Here is a 21,951-nt window from a genome sequence, read left to right on the forward strand (position 1 = left end):
CTTCACTTACCCAGATTCCTTCTCTTCCTGTTAAGGTTCTGGAACCTTGTGGCTCTCAAACAAGAGAGATTGATGTATAGTAAAACTGAGTTCTATGTTGTAGGTTAAGAGCGTTAGAAAACATATGTAGTTTAGCTTGTTAGAACTTGATTGGTGGAGGTGGTAGAGGAAAGTGCCGTCAAGTCAAAGACAACTTATGGTGGCCCCCAATGTTCCCTCTTAGTTGAGTTAGTGTGAGCTAGCTCACAGTTTTTTAGCCTCCAAATCACAGATATTTGTCTCAGCTCAGGAAGGATGGCTCCAGAGCAACTAATTGATGCAGTAGCCAAATCACTCACTCAGAACTTTAATGCCAGTAGCTCACAAAGTAGAATTTTTGCTCACAAGACTCCACAGCTTAGAGGGAACATTGGTGGCCCCACAGAGTTTTCAAGACAAGAAACGTTCCGAGGTAGTTTGCCATTGCCTGCCTATGTGTAGCACCCCTGTACTTCTTTGGCAGTCTCCCACCTAAATAATCACCAGGGCTGCCCTACTTAGCTTCCAAGATCTGAGGCGATTGGGCTAGCCTTGGCCATCCAGGTTGGGGCAAAGCCTGATTAGTAGAGTTAACTTTGTATACTATGAGGTGTGGCTCTTTCACAGCATTTGGCTTAAGGAATCAACAGAGAGAGAGGAGGAAAGGTGATAAAAGAGAACTTTTATTTAATAGTATCCCTTCTTCATCAGGAATGAATACAATTTCCCACGAGTGAACCATAGAGCTGATTGTGTGTATGTGAGTCTGCTTGGCAAAGAATGTTGGAGCTTGCCAGTCCAGGACCCAGCTGCCTGTGCCAGCCAGCTCACACTTGCTGGCTTGCAGCAAAAATTAATCTGTCAGGTTAAAAAAAAATTGCCATAAGAAACAGAATGATCGACAAACTTTTTGAAACTGCCTAGAGTGTGGTTGTGATGGATATAGCACATGGGACCCAACACACTGCCTGTAGCTGCCATGGTGCTCATTGACATTTTTCCTGGTACCATCAAGTGTTTTTGGGCAGTGGGAGGGGGGCAGGTGGGCTCTGGCCCAGCACTGCTTCTAATTGGCCACTGGAGATCTGATTGGCTCTGCAGATTTAAATAATGTTGTTTTATCAGCAGCTGCCTCTACAGTGTTGGTTGAATTCTCCTTCTCCATCCTCTTCTGTATCTTTAAAAGTTATCCTTCTTTCCCCTTGCATTTGGGCTTCCTCTGCGCGTGACTGGGTCCATCACCCTGTGTCAGAAAGCCAAACGTACCCTCTGGCTTAAAAAAGGTTGGGGACCGTGGTGTAACAGGTAATAGGAAAATGTCTTTACTTTTTTACAGGGGTCGTTTCGTAGAAAAAGAGCTAGGGGAACTCATTAGCATAACACATTAGCATATGCCACACCCCCTGACATCAGGGGCCCGGCGGTGGACCTGCAAGGCCAGCAGGAGTGCGAGGAAGCCCCGCCAAGGCCCTCCCTAGCCCCAGGCAGGCACGGGTGAGGAGAGGCGGGGAGGAAGCAACTTACCCTCCCTCTTCTCCTGCCTCCTCCTGGCTGAATGAGGGCCGGAAGCGGGGCGGCCGGAAGCGGGGGGCGGGGCTTCGACATGTGCCCCGCCCCCTGCACCTCACCCGGGGGAACTGTGTTCCCCCGCGTTCCCCCCCAAAATGACCTCTGCTTTTTTACCATTATCATTGTTGATAATTCTGTGCACGTCTTTTCAGGCAGTCTTTAAAAATATAGCCCCAAATCAGGTTAGAAATCATAAGAAGGAAAATTCAAATTCTTTTAATTAATCACCACTTGTTTTATCATCCACACTTTCCAAATGACTGCAGGAGAAGCAACTTTCTTTCTTTTCTTTCTTTCATAAAATTTTTAGCCCGCCCTTCCCTGCACTGCAGGGCTCAGGATGGGTTACATCAGTATATCTATACAATACATTGAAAACAGTTAAAGCATAACCTACATAGTATTAAAACATATAATATCAGATAATACAAGATGGCAGTCAGTCACGGATTAACAAGTGCTCCCGAAGAACCTTCAGTTATGTGTGCCCATAGATGAAGCCAAATACTGGGCAAGTGGCAGAAGAGCAGTAGCAATAACACATGGCCAGGTAGGGGAGGCTGGTATAGTGGGATCTCCACTGCCTCAGCCATAGGCCTGTTAGATCATCTCTGTTTTAAAGGCCCTATGGAATTGCAACAAGTCTCGCAGGGCACTGATCTCACTTGGGAGAGTGTTCCACTAGGCCGGAACCAGAGCTGAGAAGGCTCTGGCTCTGGTCAAGGCTAAGCAGATCTCCTTTGGGCTGGGGACCACCAGCAGACATTGATCTGTGGAGCATAATGCTCTTTGGGGTACATACGGGGAGAAACAGATCTGCAGATATCTTGGTCCAAGACCACACAGGGCTTTGAAGGTTGATACAATAACCTTGAACTTGATCTGGTATTCAACTGGGAGCCAGTGCAGCTGGTGGAGCACTGGTTCTATGTGGGCGTTGAATCTAACTTGGTACTCAATTGGTAACCAGTGCAGTTTGTGCAAGACCAGCTGAAAGTGCTCCCGCACAGATGTCCCAGTCAGCAGGCACGCTGCTGCATTTTGTACCCATTGAAGCTTCCGAGTCAGGTTCAAGGGTAGGCCCATGTAGAGTGAGTGCAGTAATCAAGCCTGGAAGTGACCATTGCAGGATTGAAGGCCTGCGCAGTCACTAACCACGTCCACTCTGGTCTGACCTCCAGCCAACAGCCAATTCAAGAGACAGACTCCAGCCTGCTGGATGCAGGTCGAAGGAGGCGAAGCCGATTATGTTTAAAATAGGGTCATGGTCACATTAGTTCCAGAACAAGATAGATGTAGGGAAGTAAAGGAGAAGGTGGCAGAAAAGACGTTTGTAAGGCAGCTGTAGGGTTGGAAAATACCTGGAGACTTTGGGGCTGGATCCAGGAGAGGGCAGGGTTTGGGGAGGGGAGGGGAATCAGCATGGTACAATGCCACAAAGTCCACCCTTAAAGCAGCCATTTTCTCCAGGGGAGCTGATCTCTGTCAGCTGGAGATCAGCTGTAAAAGCGGGAGATCTCCAGGCTCCACCTGGAGGCTCACAACTTTAGGCAGCTGGCACAGACCCTTACTTTTGCTCCTGCTTTCTGAGCTGGGAAGGGCCTGGTGCATGTGGCTAGATTGCAAATGGTGGGCCTTTCAGAGGCTGAGCAGGGTGGGTGGCTGGAGCAGGAGCTGAGCTGGAAGCAGGCAGGGGGTGGAAGAAGTGCTGAAGTAGATTGAAAATAGACAGCAATGCTTTGGTTGGGAGGAGTGAAAGGAAGGGTCCCGAACTGCTGTCTGTCTCTGCCCTGCTCCAGGCTTTCTTTCCCACCCTCCACCTGCAATCCAGGGCAGGAAGCTCTGAGTGGGAGGCTCGGCTGGCAGCTCCAACAGGGTATCAGGGCTTTTAGCATATGGGAACTAGCTTTTTATTTGGGCTTGGGTTGAATATTGGGACCCAGAGAGAATTTCAGGTGCACCCCAGAATGATCCAGATACCCTGGTGCCCTGCTTTTGTTGAGGCCTATAGTAAATAATCTTGCATGGACCAAGAAGGCACTTAAATGCGGCTACAGAGATAACAAGAAGAGGTTCCTGTTAGGATCTGAGTAGGCAAGATAGAACAGAATCAAGATGACTTCCCAAAGCCTTCTGAAGACTGAGGGTCATGTAGACCTGTGTGCTGGCCCGAACTTTGCCAGAAAATGGCAGTGGGGTCTATTGGTGTTGCCCACCTTACACAGTATAAAGAGCAGCTAAGAACCAATCTAGGCAGAGGTGTCCTGTGGACCAAGAGCCCACTCAAACATCAACACAAATCAAATGGTTTGCCAGGCTCCTGGTGCCTCAGGACTCCCAGAAATTTGGGTTTTTTTGCTTGGCAGTCATATCTGATCATGTTTTTCAGTATAACACTTTACATTCTATGGTTAGAGACTTGGGGAAAGTGTATGATTTAAATTTAAGTGTGTGTCTGTATGAAGTTATGCACCAGGAACAGGTGGCTGCCCATTTGTAAAGGGACCATTCTCCTCTTCCCTTCTTTTGGAGCAACTCTTAGACCTTCCTCTTTCCCTTCATTTCACCTACATCAGGAACAGGATAGTTTTTCTCTCTCACCTCAGAACATATCATATTTCCCTTTCCACATTAATCATCTGCCTTCTTTCTGACTTCAAGGCTCATTTACCATCATTAAACTGCATTTTCCATCTTTGTCTTCCAATTTAAATCTTTTATATAGGTAATTGCATTGTGGCATACTCACTCTCTCTCGCTTTCTCCCTTCCTTCCCTTATTGGCTTCTGTGAAATGTGCAAACCTTTTCAATTATGTCTGCCTGTTTATTTACTTTCCTCCTGATTAGACTCATGTGATCCTGTACCTTCTGGTACTCGTCTCCGCTGCACCTTGCCAACTGCCTTATAAAATTTTTAAGTACATGATGTTTGCTTTGCAGCCTCCCCGTTATCTGTGTTGGTCCCCCCCCCACCATCTCCTAATATAACAGAGTGTTGCTGCTATTTATATACAGATATATTTGTCTCTTACTTTATTTGCATGAATAATCCATCTTGCAGATTTTGTCACCTGTTGTCAATTCACTTCTGTCAGCTTTGGATGAATTGTTTTATTCCCCCCCTCCTGTGGAACCATCCTGATATGTTATATGCATCTTATTGAGACAAACTACAGCTGGTCCATGGGGTAGCGAAGAGTCGGACTCCACTGTGCGACTGAACAACAACAGCTGCCTATGTTATTCCTCTAGACACTTGACCTCTCTAGGATTGCTCTTCAGGTTATCTGATTTGTGCTGAAAACAGAAGCCAGATGTGTTGCAATACTTGGAAACCCCTTCATCTTGTCTGTATGCTGCACCTAATGAAATACTCTTGAAAGGAGGCCATTTACTTAGATTTGTGGCCCATCCTGTCTCTAAAGGTCCTGGCAGAAAGCAGCATTTCCTTCTCTCATTTATCCTTGCAACAAGACTTGAGGTGGTTTCTGTTTTACAGACCAAAGGCCAAGGGGTGAGCTAGGGCTGGGAATATCTACAGCCCTCACTTCTAGTGATTCAAAGCTTTGAACTGGAGTATGCTCTGCAGGAGGGGCTGAAGCCATTATACCTTTTATGCTTATCAGTGCTGGGAAGCTTTGATTTCTCTCCCCACCCTTCTTCCCTGGCAAATGTGGACAGTTGAATCATGTCTAGGCTCCAGCTGTGAGGACTGGGGAAACTGGGACATTATGATTGCCCATAAAGCACAAATCTCCATCTCAGCCCTGGCATTTTTAGTCTTAATGAATTACGTTTATATCCTCCCTGTCTTCCTTCATACAACTTAAGGTGGCATATATCACAGACCTGGAAAGTTCAGGCTAGCTCTATCTCGTCAGATCTCGGAAGCGAAGCAGGGTCGGCCCTGGCTAACATTTGGATGGGAGACCTCCAGGAACTACCAGGGTAACAACGCAGAGGCAGACAATGACAAACCACCTCTGAACATCTCTTGCCTTGAAAACCCCTAGTTCTGGGACAGCTGTTCTTTAAAAAGAGCAGTTTCTGTCAGTTTCTGAAACCAGAGACTATGTTACTGGGAATAGATTCATTGTTTGTTAAATATCAGTGGAGGGTGGTAAGCAGTGGGGTACCGCAGGGATCAGTACTTGGTCCAACACTTTTTAACTTGTTCATTAATGATTTGGAGTTGGGAGTAAGCAGTAAAGTGGCTAAATTTGCGGATGATACGAAGTTGTTCAGGGTGGTGAAAACGAGTGAGGATTGTGAGGCACTCCAAAGGGATCGGTCAAGGATGGGCAAGTGGGCGTCACCATGGCAAATGGGGTTCAATGTGGCCAAGTGCAAGGTGATGTACATTGGAGCCAAAAAGACTGACCAAGAGAGAGATCTTGGAGTTGTAGTAGATAACTCACTGAAAATGTCGAGACAGTGTGTGACTGCAATAAAAAAGGCCAATGCTATGCTGAATTGTTACGTACAACAAGTAAAATCAGATGTATTACCAAATGTATTACATAATTCAAATATAGAAACAATTAATAAAGCATAAATATTACAGAATTTTGAGTTAGATTCTCTCTTTAAGGAGTAAACAAAAATTCTCTTAAAATTAGCAATTATATATTAACAATAAAAGAGAATACATCTTTAACAGTTGAATGGATGTACTAAAACATAAATATTGCCTTAATCCTAAAATAGTTTATCTAAATCTGAATTTTATTCTTACTGATTAATTAGGAGAGTCAGTTTGGTGTAGTGGTTAAGTGTGCGGACTCTAATCTGGGAGAACCGGGTTTGATTCCCCACTCCTCCGCTTGCACCTGCTGATGTGACCTTGGGTCAGTCACAAGCTTTGGCACAGCTGTCCTTGAAAAAGAGCACTTTGTGTCAGAGTTCTCTCAGCCCCACCTACCTCACAGGGTGTCTGTTGTGGGGAGGGGAAGGGAAAGGAGTTTGTAAGCCGCTCTGAGACTCCAAGTGAAGGGCGGGGTATAAATCCAATCTCTTCTTCTTCTTCTTAAATACTAATAGAGTACAAAATAAAATATTTAAATTATAATCAATATCTTCATCTTCTTTAATGTGATATTCAAATAATACCAGAACTAAAAAAGAAAAAAAGTTAATTATTCCCATAGTATAAGTAATAAACTCGCCATATCTGCTGAAATTAATTCAATGGTATTTTGTTTATATAATTGGTTAATTTTGCCAATGTTGCATACTCAGCTAGTTTTTCTTCCCAGATCTCTATTGTAGGGACAGTCTTCTCTCTTCCATTTTATTACAAATATTATTCTGGCAGCTGTCAACATGTATCAAAGTAGGTCTTATGAGGTTCTGTCTATTGTATCTGGGGATTATTTAGAAGGGTATTGAAAACAGATCAGCCAATATCATAATGCCCCTATATAAATCAATGGTGTGACCTCATTTGGAATACTGTGTACAGTTCTGGTCACCACACCTTAAAAAGGATATTATAGCTTTGGAAAAAGTGCAGAAAAGGGCAACTCGAATGATAAAAGGGTTAGAACACTTTCCCTATGAGGAAAGGTTAAAGTGCTTAGGGCATTTTAGCTTGGAGAAGCGACGACTGAGGGGAGACATGATTGAGGTTTATAAGATTATGCATGGGATAGAGCAGGTAGAGAAAGAGGTACTTTTCTCCCTTTCTCACAATACAAGAACTCGTGGGCACTCAATGAAATTGCTGAGTGGTCGGGTTAGAACAGATAAAAGGAAGTACTTCTTAACCCAAAGAGTGATTAACACATGGAATTCACTGCCACAGGAAGTGGTGACGGCAACAAGCATGGACAGCTTCAAAGGGGAATTAGATAAGTATATGGAGTAGAGGTCCATCAGTGGCTATTAGCCACAAGGTATAGATAGGGGCTCTGGGGCAAGTGATGCTCTGTCTTCTTGGTGCTGGGGGGGGGGTCAACAGTGGGAGGGCTTCTAATGTCCTGGCCCCACTGGTGGACCTCCTGATGGCACTGGTATTTCTGGCCACTGTGTGATACAGAGTGTTGGATTGGATGGGCCTTTGGCCTGATCCATCATTGGCATCTCTTATGTTCTTATGTTCTTATCCCTGGAGCAAAACAAGAGCAAGAGAGAGAGCGAGAAAGCAAGAGGGCTCTTCCCTAAAGAACCACGGAATTATACCCCATGCCAGTCACCATCAGTTGTGGCCATCAGCCAATCACGAGCGGCAGGGGTGTGTGCCCAATTTCTGGTTGCCATAGCTGCCACATCAGGTGTGTGGGAATTGGCTAAGAAGTGGCCCTGACTGCTGTCAGGTGATCCAACTTCCAGCTTTCTCCATTGTGTACATGACATGGCCCATGTAGGCCATACAAGCGGAGCCTTCAAGTCTGGCTCTCAACAAAGAGGTGTTAAGGAATGTGGGTATCTGGCAGGATTATATGACATGGCTATTTGGTGTTTCAGCCATCTGGTCAAGTGACAGAAATCACACTAGGCCATCTGGCCTGCAACAGGTAAAAGTTACACAGAATGTAATCACAGGAAGAAGGCATGAGAATTTAGAAACAATATTTCTATACAAGGACAACTTACATTTTGAAGCATACATCTGGGGCATATCCAGTTGGGTCACTATTCAGACCATATGGTGGACTTAAACGTAGATGAACTGTAGAATGTATACCAACAGGTTACAGCACTTACACAGTTCCTTATTCAGTTCAGTGGAGTTGGTTAACAGAGAAACTACTAATTGCTTATATATGTCTAGCTCAGAAAAAAATTACTAAAAATATTACAATCTGAGTTTTAATACAGCACATACATAGCTCTTTTGATATGTGTAACAAAGGGATCCTTTTAAAAAGATGGTCAAAAACTTCACCGTATGCATCTGACAATGTATATACATTTTCTTGATTGGTTCCTTGGGCCAAAAGTATTTATTTACTTAAAATATTTGTATCTCACCTTTTATCAGATTCAAGGCAGCTATCAAATCACACTAAAGCAACCAACAAAATAAAAATGGCATACAAAAAATATACTATGTTCACCAAATAGCCTTTAAAATAGCACCGGTTTTCCCACCCCACACTGTAGGAAAGGAGGTGCTTTCTACAACCACTCTAGCAGGCCATTCTGAGGTACCAGTGCTGCTATAGAAAAAGTCTACAACTTGACTGTTGCCAAAAAGACAGTCCAAAGAGGGGACCACCATACAGCAAAGGCTGTCCAAAGAGCACAGCTAGTGCAGAGGAAAATACTAGGGTGTTCATTATCCATGCAACTACCAGGTGACATTGCCTCCTGGCTATCTACCTTTTCCTTTAATTACGTGTCAATTTATTTCTTTACATTTCTAATATATAATTTTATTATGTAACTATTACAATGAAAGGAAAGCAAGAATTACTGCTGAACACCAAAATTTTTATCTTCTATTGTTTATCTTCGGGATGTGCTGCCCGCTCCGGAATCTTTGGTTCCCCAAAGGAGTCCCAAAGGAAGCTGGGGATCTTCCCCATACAGTCTTACCCACGTTGTGCAAAATCCCAACTTAAATTTAAGTAAAATTTTTTATTCTAGCACTGTCTATTTCACATCCTTATCAGGTCTAGTCCTATCAGCCACTGGCCACCTGCATAATAGCCATAATCATTTCCTCTCCCGAAGGTACATCATGGGCTGTCCAAGTCCTTCCCCCTTGGGTAACTCTGAGATGACCCAGAGGTAACCACCGATACGGTGTTTTTAGTTCTATTAGTCTCTGTACCACTGGACGCATATTTTTTTGAGCTGTCAAGATTTCATACGGGAGATCTGGGAATATTTGGGTGTTCAGGTTGGTGTTCAGTTCAAAGTTTGGTGGAATCCCACAAATTTTAATTTTCCGCTCACGCACTCTAAGTTATATTAACATTAACTTACTTTTGGACCAAGCTTCATAATCACGTAGCTCCAAGATAACTTGTTTGTTATTTTTCACTTCTGCTGCAGCTGAGTCTGCAACTGCTTTAATTTCTTCCATGCTCTTTGTTAAGTTGTCTATTTTTGTAGTCATAGGAGTGATAAGACTCTTGATTTCTTCTTTTATTTCTTGTTTCAGTTCTGTAAAAAATTCTTGCATGTGTTTTTTTGAGATTGAGCCTTCACATTTCCTTTTAATGGCCCGAGCCTTCTCTCCTTCTGATTCAAGCAACGTGGGTGAGTCTTCATTAGATAATTCTGTTTCTCTGCTGGTGGAGGTCTGTGTATTTTCTTCTTTTGACCCTTGGGTCATCCCATCTCAGCCTTCAAGATTAGGAGTTTTATTATTATTTATGGCAGGCTTTTCAAATTCTTTTAGTTTGAAACAGTGAGCGTTCTAATCAATGTCCGCTGGAAGTCCCCCCCTTTCTTTCCTGCATGGCATGATGCAGATTCAGGCTGCAGCAGTCCATAAATTGCATTTTATAGATGGGACTTCTCTGTTTGAGCTTTCTTGAGCTGTAGTATTCAGGGAGGAAGTGAAGCAATATAAAAATATTTATCTGTTGTACAGTGCATGTGTGGCCCACAGCCAGTTTTTAATCTTAGTTTTTAGAGAAGCAAAACAAGGCTAATTGCTGCCCCTTAATCAGATACTTTCCTTTGAGTAGTGACTGACCCCACAGCAATGCTTAGGTAATGTCTCTCTGAGGCTGTGGTCCCACTGGAGGCTTGACACGATCTGGCGGTGCCTCTATTTGCCATGGTTTAAATCATCGTGGGAAGGGGTCACCAGACAGCACACCGTGCAGTGGCCACACTGTATGCTCACCTTATGGTTGACCATTCAGATTATTGCTACAGGGCAACCATGGAGTGGGGGGTTGGGCAGCTTCTTCTTCTTCTTTTAAAATCGCCTTTTGCATATGCACATAACTACTTATTCAAAGCACTGCTCTATTTTGAAAGCTGGAGGAGTCTGCCTCTGCCTCTAGAAAAACTAATATTTTCTATTAACTCCTTCCCCATCCTGTGTGCTGCAAAACTGTAGGCAGAGGAACTGGCATGAAAAAAAGAGAAAGGAGGACTCTCAGCCTGCCCTTCTCTCCCCCCTTTCTCGCCTCGGAGGACAGCTGAAAGCTTGCTGGTGTGCATGAAGATGTGGTTATGCATACATCGCTGGCTGATTAAAAAAACAAACAAGGCGTGAAAATGGAACAGAGCAATCAGACTCCCCAACCGGGTTGAGCTCTCAGCAGGGGAGTTCAGACATCAGGAAATGCGGGGTGAAACCACTGATATCTGTAACACCAGACTTTCTCCGGTGCCTGATTACTCCACTTTCAAAACGGGGCAGAATGGGGTGGCAACAACTGGGGCACAGAAGGCAGATGTTGCTGTCTGATCGTGCTCTTTAAATCAGCAAAGGTACCACAATGATATCGGTGCAGACTGCTCATGTGACCTCAGCCTGTAGCAAATGGGGACTGTCTAGGTCAAGGGTTGCAAATGTGGTGCCCATGAGCACCATGGAGCCCTTGAACACCTTTCATGGGGCTTGCTGAATGTTTTTAGAAAATGGGCAGGGTCAGGTATAGCTTTTGCCTAGCAAGGTTTCTGATTCACCATGGGAGATTTGATTGGTCATGCCAATTTTTAAAAACATCGCTTTGGCAACAGCTGTCACCATAGCACAAGGATCTTCAGTGTGTCACCAAAGATAAACTGGGACAACCATTTTGTAGCTGGCTCCACCTCCTGCAGCAGCAATTTTATGACACCCATTTTGTGGCTGTGTTCAGCACCTTGTGTCAGAATTCCAAAGGTGTCCACAGTCTTTAAAAGGTTGGGTACCCCTGGTTCAGGTGTGTGTCTGTGGTGGGACCCCTTAAAGTGTGTCTTGGTCAGGCACTCCAAGCAACTGCTTTTGTTGCTTATTTTATAGAGCTGGATCCACGTTTAGGGTTGCCAGCAGGCCTGCAAAAAATGTCCTGTCCCTTCAATAGGGGCTTAATGTATACAAACAAGGGTTTTCATGGCCAGAGGTAATATCCCTTGGTATATAACATCCCATTAATCCTCTGTTGGAGGGACAGGACATTCTTCTCTAGGCATGCTGGCAGCCCTATTTGGGTTGCTGGCCAAAGAACTGGATGTCAAGCAACAGCCCATCAGACTGTGGATTCTGTGGGGTTTAATGATGATATGTTGCAGTGGTTATTGTGTTCTGTGTTATTTATTGGTAGAAGCCACCTTGCAAACCCATGTGGGTTAAGAGTGCAAGATCTATATGCTTGGAGCAGCATACCTTTTAATTCTGCCTGTTTGGGGCATGTGTAGCAGTAGAAGGTGTTTTTAGCCTCTGTGTGCCATCTGGGACATTTAGCCAATTATGTTATTTATTTATTTACTTCATTTATAACCCACCTTTCTCCCTAGTGGGGACCAAAAGCAGTTTACGTTAATTTCTTCTCTTCCATTATATCCTCACAACGACTCTGTAAGGTAGGTGAGGCTGAGGGTGTGTATGACTGGCCCAAGGTTGCCCAGCAAACTTACATGGCAGAGTAGGGGTTCGAATCTGAGTCTCCCAGATCCTTGTCCAGCAATGTAACCACTATACCACAATGCCTGGATGATGCCTGATGCTACACTAGATAGGCTGTTATAACAGGGCTGCTGTCATGTTCTCCTACACGTTTATTAAATAATTACTTGCACAAACAAACTCAGTAGATAAAGCCTGAAGAATTGTAATGTGGCCTCTGCATTTTCTTGAATAATTGGACCACTGAATCTCAGAGGGAACTATTTAGTGATTTCCCCCAGATACCAATTTGATGAACTGAGACTAGCTTGTAACTATTTAAGTAGTGGCGCTGGCTAATATCTTTCAAAAACCCATTTTACATTTAAATCCTCCTTCATTTCCCCCTTGTAATTTGGTTTTATGCTAATCAAGGAAAGGGCACTTTCACATTAACAAAGCTTGTTGTGGAGGAGGGAGGGCATACGCTACATCGACATGATACTTCAAGATGTTCAGTAATGAGAGGCGGCTCAGGGAGCTCAGTTTTTAATCCAGGGGTTACGAACAAAAGAGAAACCTATAAACAGAACGTGACAATTGCTTATTAGACTTTATAATACTGGTGAAAAGCTGTTTAATGATTTGTATTAGCAAGTAATCCTCACTGAAACTAGACTCCTGCTTTAGTAATTGTGTTATATTTAAGCTAAGGCAATATGGTAATATTTTCCAAAAATGTTTTATAATTTAGGACCTTTCCTCTAGATGATCATATGTTCTTGCTGGTTTAACAGATCATGGATTGGATCCCATGGATCTGTTCTGCTAGCAGTGGTGCTTTTGTCCAATGCAAGGAGCCTGTTCTTTGCATCAAGCTCCTTCTACTGGAAGAGAGCACTATTACTTGTGAAGAGGATCAGTGGTATCCAACTTGATACATGCCAGTTACTGAGATGGAATATATTGTGTTGTCATGATCTCTTAACTTGTTACTACCTTTTAAAATATTTACAATCTATTTTTTTCAGATGCTTGCCTTATATTCATACATGTTCCTGGAACTATATTTAAAAGGTTTTTTTTAATGTATTTTTAATACAAGAATAAAAATTCTGCAATAAATACAAGCAGATAACATTTGAAAAATAGTAAATGTTAATACCGACAAACTGAGACTAACATAACCTCACAGTGGGAAGAGAAATGGGGGTGGGCAGAGCGGGGAGGGGAGAGACCAGAGCATGGGGGGAAACTCTCCCTCCTCCCCTCCCTTGCTGCTGTCAGTGTAGACCACACAGTTTCACCAGCCTGCCTGCCACAGCATGGAAGGAGAAGTACAAGTAGGCAGTGATGGCTGTTAGGATGGTGTCTGTACCCATTTTCTGCTGGAATCTTGGCTTTGATGACTGGGGTATGTGCTTCCCTCAGAACTGCCCATTCTCACCAGTGTGAGGTCTAACTGGCACAGTCCCTTAAAAAGAGAATCCAGGAACCAAGGTTCTGGGGAGAGCAGATTGAGGAGTTGGATGGTCAGAGGTGGAGGTTGCCAGATGTTTACTGCTGTGTGGCCAGGGCTTTATTGCTGATCACTGAGGTGGGAGGGAGCAGGGTTCTTACTCACCTTCTGGAAAATAGTTCCCTCTGGGAAGGAAGGAATAAGAAAAATATAGGGAATTTAGGAGAAGGAAGGAAGATAATGGATAGGTGAGAGTATGCTCACCTAGGCACAGCTTCATAAACGAGAGCAGTGTATCATCATGAAGCAGGGGGACATTTTTTGAGTTGGGTTGGGTGGGGAGAGTGAATCCATAGGCTTGAGACACCTTAGGCCTTTGAAGAGCAAGTATGCCATCAGTGCTTGAGGTAATGAAACAAAGAATGGTGAGGGGCCGGGGTCAAAAACCCCTGTTTTGAGGTGCAGCATAACAGCAGAAGGTGGCACCCTTTTGCACAGCCTATTGAAGTCCTTGGCTGAGTGCCGCAGCCAGGTCTGCAGCTCTTTGAGCAACCAAAGGTCATCCATCTTCCTCAGGAAGTGGCTGTTAAGGGTAGGTATACCATCAGGCACTGGAGGTGGAAGTGGGTAGCTCAGAGAAGCCATGATGCCAGCAAAAGAGCCCGGCAGCCCTTGCAGGCTGGCACGGAAGTGGGCCAGGCTGTGGTGCAAAGTTGGCTTGGTGGCTGGGGTTGCTTCATCTTTCTGGAACTCTTAAATGTATAGTTTGTCCAACAAACCATTAATTTTTAATTTGTTTATTCCCAGTAACATTCTAATTGTGACTTGTACATTTTTGAAACCAAAATTTTCTTACTTACCACATTCTCAAATTTAGCTTGCTCCATTAGTTGGAAATATTACTCCTGTAACTGTCCTACCTTTGGAGCTGGTGTGGTGCAGTGGTCAAGGGTTTGGGCTAGAGAAAACCAGATTTGAATGCCTGCTCTGCCGTGAAGCTCACTGGTTGACCTTGGCTAATCATTTTGGCTCAACCAAACCAAGCTTACAGAGTTGTTGAGAGTATAAAATGGAGGAAAGGAGAGCCAGCCTAAATTCAAAGAAGAAGAAGAAGAGATTGGATTTATACTCCGCCCTTCACTCAGAGTCTCAGAGAGCAACAGACACCCTGTGAGGTAGACGAGGCTGAGAGAGCTCTTTCCAGAGCTGTCCTTGAGAGAACAACTCTGACAGAACTATGGCTTGCCCAAGGTCATCCAGCATCTGCAAGTGGAGGAGTGGGGAATCAAACCCAGTTCTCCCAGATTAGAGTATGTGCACTTAACCACTACACCAAACTGAAACAAGGGTCAGATTAAAATGTAAGAGAATGAATAAATAGTAGGGTCCTGATTTCTTTCCTGAATCTTCAGATGATATTATCTGCTTGTTCTCTATGAAGTACTTGCATCTGAATAGACTATATATTTTCCCCTAAATCAAAAATCTTATAGGTGATTATAAAAATCAAAAATCAAGTCTTAAAGTAGTGTTGCAATTGGTCCTTTAGTTAGGCTTAGTACAATTTTGTATTCTCCTCAAGCATTCAACAGATTACCAGTGATGATTTCCTTAAAAATGGAACCTCAATTTGTCTGTAACAAAACTTGAAATCTGAATTGATGCATTGATCAGTTTCAATCTGGAGTTTCTCTGAATGTATCTATTCCAACATTAACATTAGTGTTATAAAACAAGCTTAGTATTTGGGTCTTCCAGACCTCTTCCCCCCCCCCATTATGTATTGTACCTCCTTTAATTCTGAGTCTTTTTCATGTTCTATATACACTGAGGAAAGGAAGGGTTTCTACCAACTGTTCGTGGAAGTCCTGGACCTCAGCTCGTTGCTTTGTTTCTTAACACTAAGCTATAATTTTTGTGTCCCCCCCATTTATTTTAAATCCAAAAAATTCTGAAAGTCTCTATGTAATTGCTTTAATAGGCTTTATTAAACCGATGATTGTTAAAGCAAACTGGTCTGCTTATAAAGGAACAGTTGCTAGAATAATACAGTTCCTAATTGTGATTCCCCCTCCCCCATCATGATCTGTATTTAGCTTCAGGAATCCAACCCATAATGCTAATGGGCAAGGGCAAAGAGCTCCTTCTCTTTGTATGACATATAGACATGATTTAATAATGCAACGAACATAAGGACAATGTACTTCCAGTTTATAAATCAAATGGGGGAAGAAAGTCAGAGGAACACAGGAAGAAAGAAATGTTGTGTGACAACTTATTTGGTACTAATGATAGCGCAGGGCTCTGTAAAATAATCATGTTAACCAGTGCACTGGCCTTCCTGCCTCATAAAAATTTCCCCTAATAGTCTGTTGAGCTGCACTGATTTGAGGAAGCAGCAAAGGTATACACAAGATTCAACAAAATTGAAAAGATTTTCTGTGGATCCACAATAATTGTGGAGAAAAGCATCTATAAGCTCCTTATTTGGAATAAAACTGAAGAAGCGTCAGAAGAGTACATCGAAGATGTCCCCCAAACTGGTTCATCATGGATCCACTTTCGTACCTTTCCCAGGACTTGAACCTCCCAGCTTGGATTCTGGATTGAGGTAATTGCTAGCAAGTGTTTCTGGTATAGGCAAGAAAGTGAAGATTTTACCTTATGGTGGTAAACCCACTACGGTTCTACTTTATTTACTCTGGATGGACATCTTCTTACCCCGTTGCACAAGGAGAAGGGGTAGAATGATGTTTTTGTTGAAGGTTAAAAGACAGTGGAATAGTTAAGCTGATTATTAAACTGAAAAGTTGGAAACGTTTTATGCGATTAGTTCTTTACAAATTGCATGCATTAGAGATTATTGCATGAAATAAAACATCTTTTTTCTTAGAGATAAGTTTTATGTTCTCTGAAACCTCTTCCGTTTGCATTGATGGTAATTACCTAGCATACAGTTGTGATTTTTCTAAGCGATGTAAGCACCTGGATGCCATTAAAAGTCATTAAAATTGAGAAAGATACTGTTTTTAGCATCTTCTTTGAAAATCTAAGTCATGTTCTTAGAGACCACATTATAAGTTTGTTAGAGTTTGTTTGAGGAAAAATCCGATGGGGGAGAAACTGATATTCTTCTCCTATGGGCTCTCTGGCAATACATAATCTTTTAAGGCCTTATTCACAGATTGTAATAGAATTCACATTTTAAAAAGTTTTCAGCATTTATTAAAAAGGTAACTACAGTGTTAAGATGACCTTTCTTACACTTTCATTATTTGACTATTTGCATTCATTCCTGGTGAAAGAGATTGCTTCCCAGAATGTATCACTGTCTTCCTTTTCAATAGGATAGAATAGGGAAGGGACCTGTGTCTTAGCACAAGTCCTTTGCTTCTTTATGAAGTGTGTGGACACTGCCATTGACATTTCTGGAAGCTTGCTAGTGTGCCAGGTGAGAGCCTAACAGTGCAGCCCTGTGCGAAGTTACTCAAATCTAAACCATTCAAGTCAATGAGCTTAGGTTGGAGTAACTCTGCATAGAACTATACTATGATTCTGTGAGAGGAATGAAGAGTTACACTTATTGAAAACTTAAACAATGAGCCCAGAGGAAGGAGAAAGAAGTGGGAATGGAAAACCTTGTTATAAATGGATGTGTGTTAGTATGCTTTATGTGTTGTTGTGAATGGCCAAAAATTGGTTAAGGCTGCTGTTCTCATGCAAATTCTGATGTTGCCATATGAATTTTGTGAACATTTTAAAATAGATATTTCCTTATTTTTCAGACAGACATACACAAAAACTGGCACTCTCATTTAGGTATAGACTTCCAGTGTAAATTGTGAGATAATAAAAATATTACATAAGAGTGGGTAGCCTGCACTTATTTAAGGCATGTCTTTCTGGAAAAGAAATGACAAAATAAAGTATTGCATAAACAGAATTACTATTGTTGAGCTTTTAATGGTGGATGAATAGTTTTGGTGTAAATCTGTTTACTTAGTAGTTGTTTTCATTTATCTCAGAGATGCTTTCTGCTGAATCATATCCACCAAGTTGTTTTTATAATGAGGTATGGTCATGGGATAGAACGACATCTCACCTTATGGATTAAAAATTGGTCAAATGGCAAAAAGCAGAGGGTAGGACCAAATGGACAATGTGTAATGTGAAGTGAGCAGTAGTATCTCACAAGGATCGGTATTGTATTGTGTTGTGTTGTGTTGTGTTGTGTTGTGTTGTAACTGGTGCTATTTATTCATGATGGTGAAATTGCCAATGGAAAAATTTGGGGGAACATTTAAAAATCTATTTTTTTTTCGAATGAGTGAAATTAAACACAATCTTTTACTCAAAATGTGTAGTATGAAAATGTTTATGTGAAGCAGTCTGCAGCATTAGATAATGGTAATTCCTGTGTTTACTGTAGATATAAACATTTTCAAGAGTATATTTTTGTTTAAATGTATATAATTTTAATAACAGTTAATATGCCATAATGTGTTTATTAAATAATTCAGTATTTTCAGTGCTATAAAGTTTTAACCCATATTAAAAAATCTTACCTGTCGTAATTGTATGGAAGTATTTCTGTCCAATTAAGTTTTCCTATATTTCTGGTTTTTCTTATAGAAGAGAAATATATTTAAATCCCACAAACAACCAAATAATGCAATTTTATACGCTCATTAAGTTATAAATGATGTAAATTTTTATGTTGTTAAATCAGTAAAAAGTTTAGATTTGCTAGGAAAGTAAGTATTGCATATATTTCAGTTTCCCCCAAATTTCCATTTTTTTCCAGAAAAAGGGAGGATTTTTAAAAATTGTTTCTTCAAGATTTCCAGAAATTTCACATTTCTAATATCCAACACATTTGATTAACTGGCACTCCCCATCCCCCATGAGTACTACATAAACAACAACAACAAGCCTTTACTGTATATCTTAGAAAAAAAGCTTGTTTTGACTTTTAGATCAATAAAGGGCAGGCATTTGGCAAGTAACTGAATACAGCAGGTGTTGTAGAACTTATTTTTAATAGTGGCAGAATAGGATGGATACTCTCCTTTAGGGTGTGCACCAAAAAAACAAAGCAGAATTTTTTGGGGTTGGATCTACCAAACCTGAAAAAATTCGGTATTTGCTGATATTCCCGAATCCCAGTAATAATATGATATTGGGGTTTGGGAATTATTGGACTAGCCGAATTTATTCAAATTATTGGACTTGCTGAATTTATTTGGCTCAATTATACCCTATGGGGACTGTCCCCATAGGGTATAATGATCCTCCCTTTGAAGGGGGGGGGGATGTTCCTGCTATTGAAGGGGAGGCAAATTGCCTTCCCTTCAATGAAGTGAGCATGCCGCCTCTGCGCCACAACTCCAGAGAGAGGATTAAAGTTTAAATCCCCCCCCCCGGAGTCACGCCACAGAGGTGGAACACTCCCTTCATTGAAGGGAAGTCAGTTTGCCTTCCTTTCAATGATAGCAGCCCACTACCCCCTGAGCTACTTCAGGGGTGGTGGTGGAATACCTTCCCTTGTCTGGGGAGTCTGCAGCACAAGCCACAGAAGCAGGGGAAAGTGTTTTAAGTTTAAACATCTACCCTCTGTTGGGGAGGCGCAGTGCCTCCCCAGCAAATGTATGCCGAATATACTGTATCCATTTGGGGAACCCCTGTTCAGCCAGTCGAATCAGATTAAAGAATCTGATTCGGCTTTCAGCATGTCCAGATAATGCCAAATAGACATTCGGTGTTTTTTTTTTCCAGTTCATCTGAACTGATTGCACATCCCTACTCTCGTTTTGGAGGAATGAGTTAGATGCAAATTCCTCTTGCCATCTGAAATATTGGAGATCTCATGGTTTCTTTCACCTGTGCTGGTAGTTGACTTTCACCAGCAGGGATGATAAATGAAGGGCAATCTTTTTGTTACAAATGACAGCTTGTCTTGCCTATAATGCTAGTGATATCCCCAGCAAATGATGAGAACTGAGATTTGCAGCATGGCCCAGTTTTCCATTTTGAGCAATGAATTTTCCAACTTGCAAGTGAGAGAGAAGGCAGAGGGAGTCAATTGGACTGTATTCATTATGAAAAGTCTTAGAAATCATTTGAGCTTGTGCATTGCTGCCACTTCTTCCTTATTACACATCTTGGAGGGCCTGATTGCCAGTGACCTGCACTTACCCCTTGGTGGTGGAGCAGTTGAGAAGGCAGACAAAATCTGGAACATTATTCTATAAGATATTATGTTCAATGCATTGGTGCAATTCTCATGGTAAGCATTAATCATAGTGTTTGTTGAAAAATAATTGGTATAAGTGCAGGATCTAGAGGAGCTGAGGATAAATTCTCAAGGTATGATCTATAATTGAAGTAATTATTGTGTATTATTTCTTAATATGCTTACATCTCACAAGAGAATAGCTCAGATTTATGTAATAACAGCTACTTCACTTTGCTAATTCCCCCAGGAAATATAGCAGGTATTATGATATTTTGGTAACAGATTCATAAATCTGATTTAAGATACTGAAGGAATGTTATATAACACCAAGAAACTCTGCTATAAAATGGGGAAAAGTCCCATCTCTCTGAAGGCCAGTTTGATACTTCAGCATGTTTATATGCTCATAATAAAGAATGAAATAATGCATATGCATTACAGTGAGACTAAACATCTCTCTGTGTGTGTTTGTGAAGTGCCATCAAGTCACTTCCAACTTATGGCAACTCTATGAATTAATGACCTCCAAAATGTTCTATTGTTAACAGTCTTGCAAATTGAGGGCAATGGCTTCATTTACTGAGTCAATCAACTCGTGTTGGGTCTTCCTCTTTTTCTGCTGCCTTCAACTTTTCCTAGCATTATTGTCTTTTCCAGTGAGTCTTGTCTTCTCATGATACAACCAGAGTATGATAGCCTCAATTTAATCTTCTAGGGAGAGTTCAGGCTTGATTTGATCTAGAAAAACATCAGTAGCAAGTGTATAACTTCCATTGTTCTCCCAAAAAAATGGCACTACATGGTCCAAAGAGAGAAAGAGAGCATAAGCCAATGACTGTCTCAAAAAATGTGAACTTAAGTGGCATTTGGAACTCATGACAAACCTCTGTTTGTCTGTGATGAGCATGATAGTTGTTGTGCACATGCACTCCCTCCCAATTTAGAATCTTGGGTGAATATGAGAATGTGTGTGAGAGAGAAAACTAACTGCGATTCTCCCAGGTGACTACATTCAGACATCATAAGAAACTGGTGATTGATTCAGATTTCCCAATGTATGAATCATACAACTGTGATGAAGAAGCATTCACAATTATTTATCTAAAGATGTTATACAAAACATTAATTTCTGAATGTGATTATTACAAGAGATAATACAATAGAAACAGAAGCGAAAAGGCGGGACGGTGGTCTCCGGATTGGTGCTGCCGTTTCGACAATGTGTCTTCTTCTGACCAAAAATTGTGCCCTTATAAATAATTCAAAATTATGTACAATCAATAAAAATCAGTGGTAATAATACATCGCCTAATTTTGATAATTGAAAACATTTCCCAAACCAGGAAGCTTCACACATGGTCTTCCTAGGTGGAAAAAGGAAAAACAGAGTGAGCGAGAGCAACATTAAGCTGAGGATACCAGCCTCCAGGTGAGACCTGGGGATCCCCCGGAATTACAGTTTACCTCCACACTACAGAGATCTGTTCCCCTGGAGAAAATGGATGCTATGGAGGGTGGGCTATGACATTGTACCCCACAGAGGTCCCTGTTCTCCCCAGGCTCCAGCCCCAAATTTCCAGTAGTTTCCCAACCTGGAGCTGGCAACCCTACCCCCCATCTACTACCAGTGGCCAGGGGGACTTGGCAACCCTACCCGCCATCCACTGCCAGGGGCCAGTGGGATTTGGCAACCCCTTGCAGGCAAAGACTCACCATGACATCTCAATACTACCTATCTAAATGGATTTGAATACCTTGTGGGTGTGTCTCAACAAAACTTAAAATATTGTGAAATGTTAGTTTTTGATGCCACGGTATTTGGCAGGTCTGTCCAAACTCTGTTGTTGTATGCATTTCTTCATTTTTTAAAGCCTTCTACATTAAAAGATTTCCAAGCAGGGAAAAAAAGTAATATTAAAAGACTGTTCAGTAACAGCTACAGAACTTTCACTTGAGTCACGCAGTAGAAATGGCTGAAAAGAAATGGAAGTGACTGCCTTAGTTTTAGTATCTGTCCTACCAGTCCCGTGTGTTAAGAAATGTATCCGATTGCATGCAGAGAGTTCAGTCCTGCAATCTGTAAAACTGACAGTCTGGTGGTTGTCTGGGCAAACCTGACAAAGAATAATTTGATACAACCTTTTATAATGGGATTGCAACTGACATTTAGC

At 42.0% G+C, this 21,951-nt stretch overlaps 1 protein-coding gene across 1 annotated transcript in view; it reads left to right on the top strand.

The window, feature by feature from the left end:
• LOC107125689 (potassium channel subfamily T member 2) overlaps positions 1–21,951 on the top strand; it is a gene marked incomplete at its 3' end in the record, with an annotated part of 217,220 nt that overhangs the window by 71,605 nt on the left and 123,664 nt on the right. The gene's annotated exons all lie outside the window — the stretch shown is intronic.

This window comes from Gekko japonicus, unplaced genomic scaffold (assembly GCF_001447785.1).
Source record: "Gekko japonicus isolate JY-2015 unplaced genomic scaffold, Gekko_japonicus_V1.1 scaffold2303, whole genome shotgun sequence".
In the NCBI taxonomy this organism is placed as follows: domain Eukaryota; kingdom Metazoa; phylum Chordata; class Lepidosauria; order Squamata; family Gekkonidae; genus Gekko; species Gekko japonicus.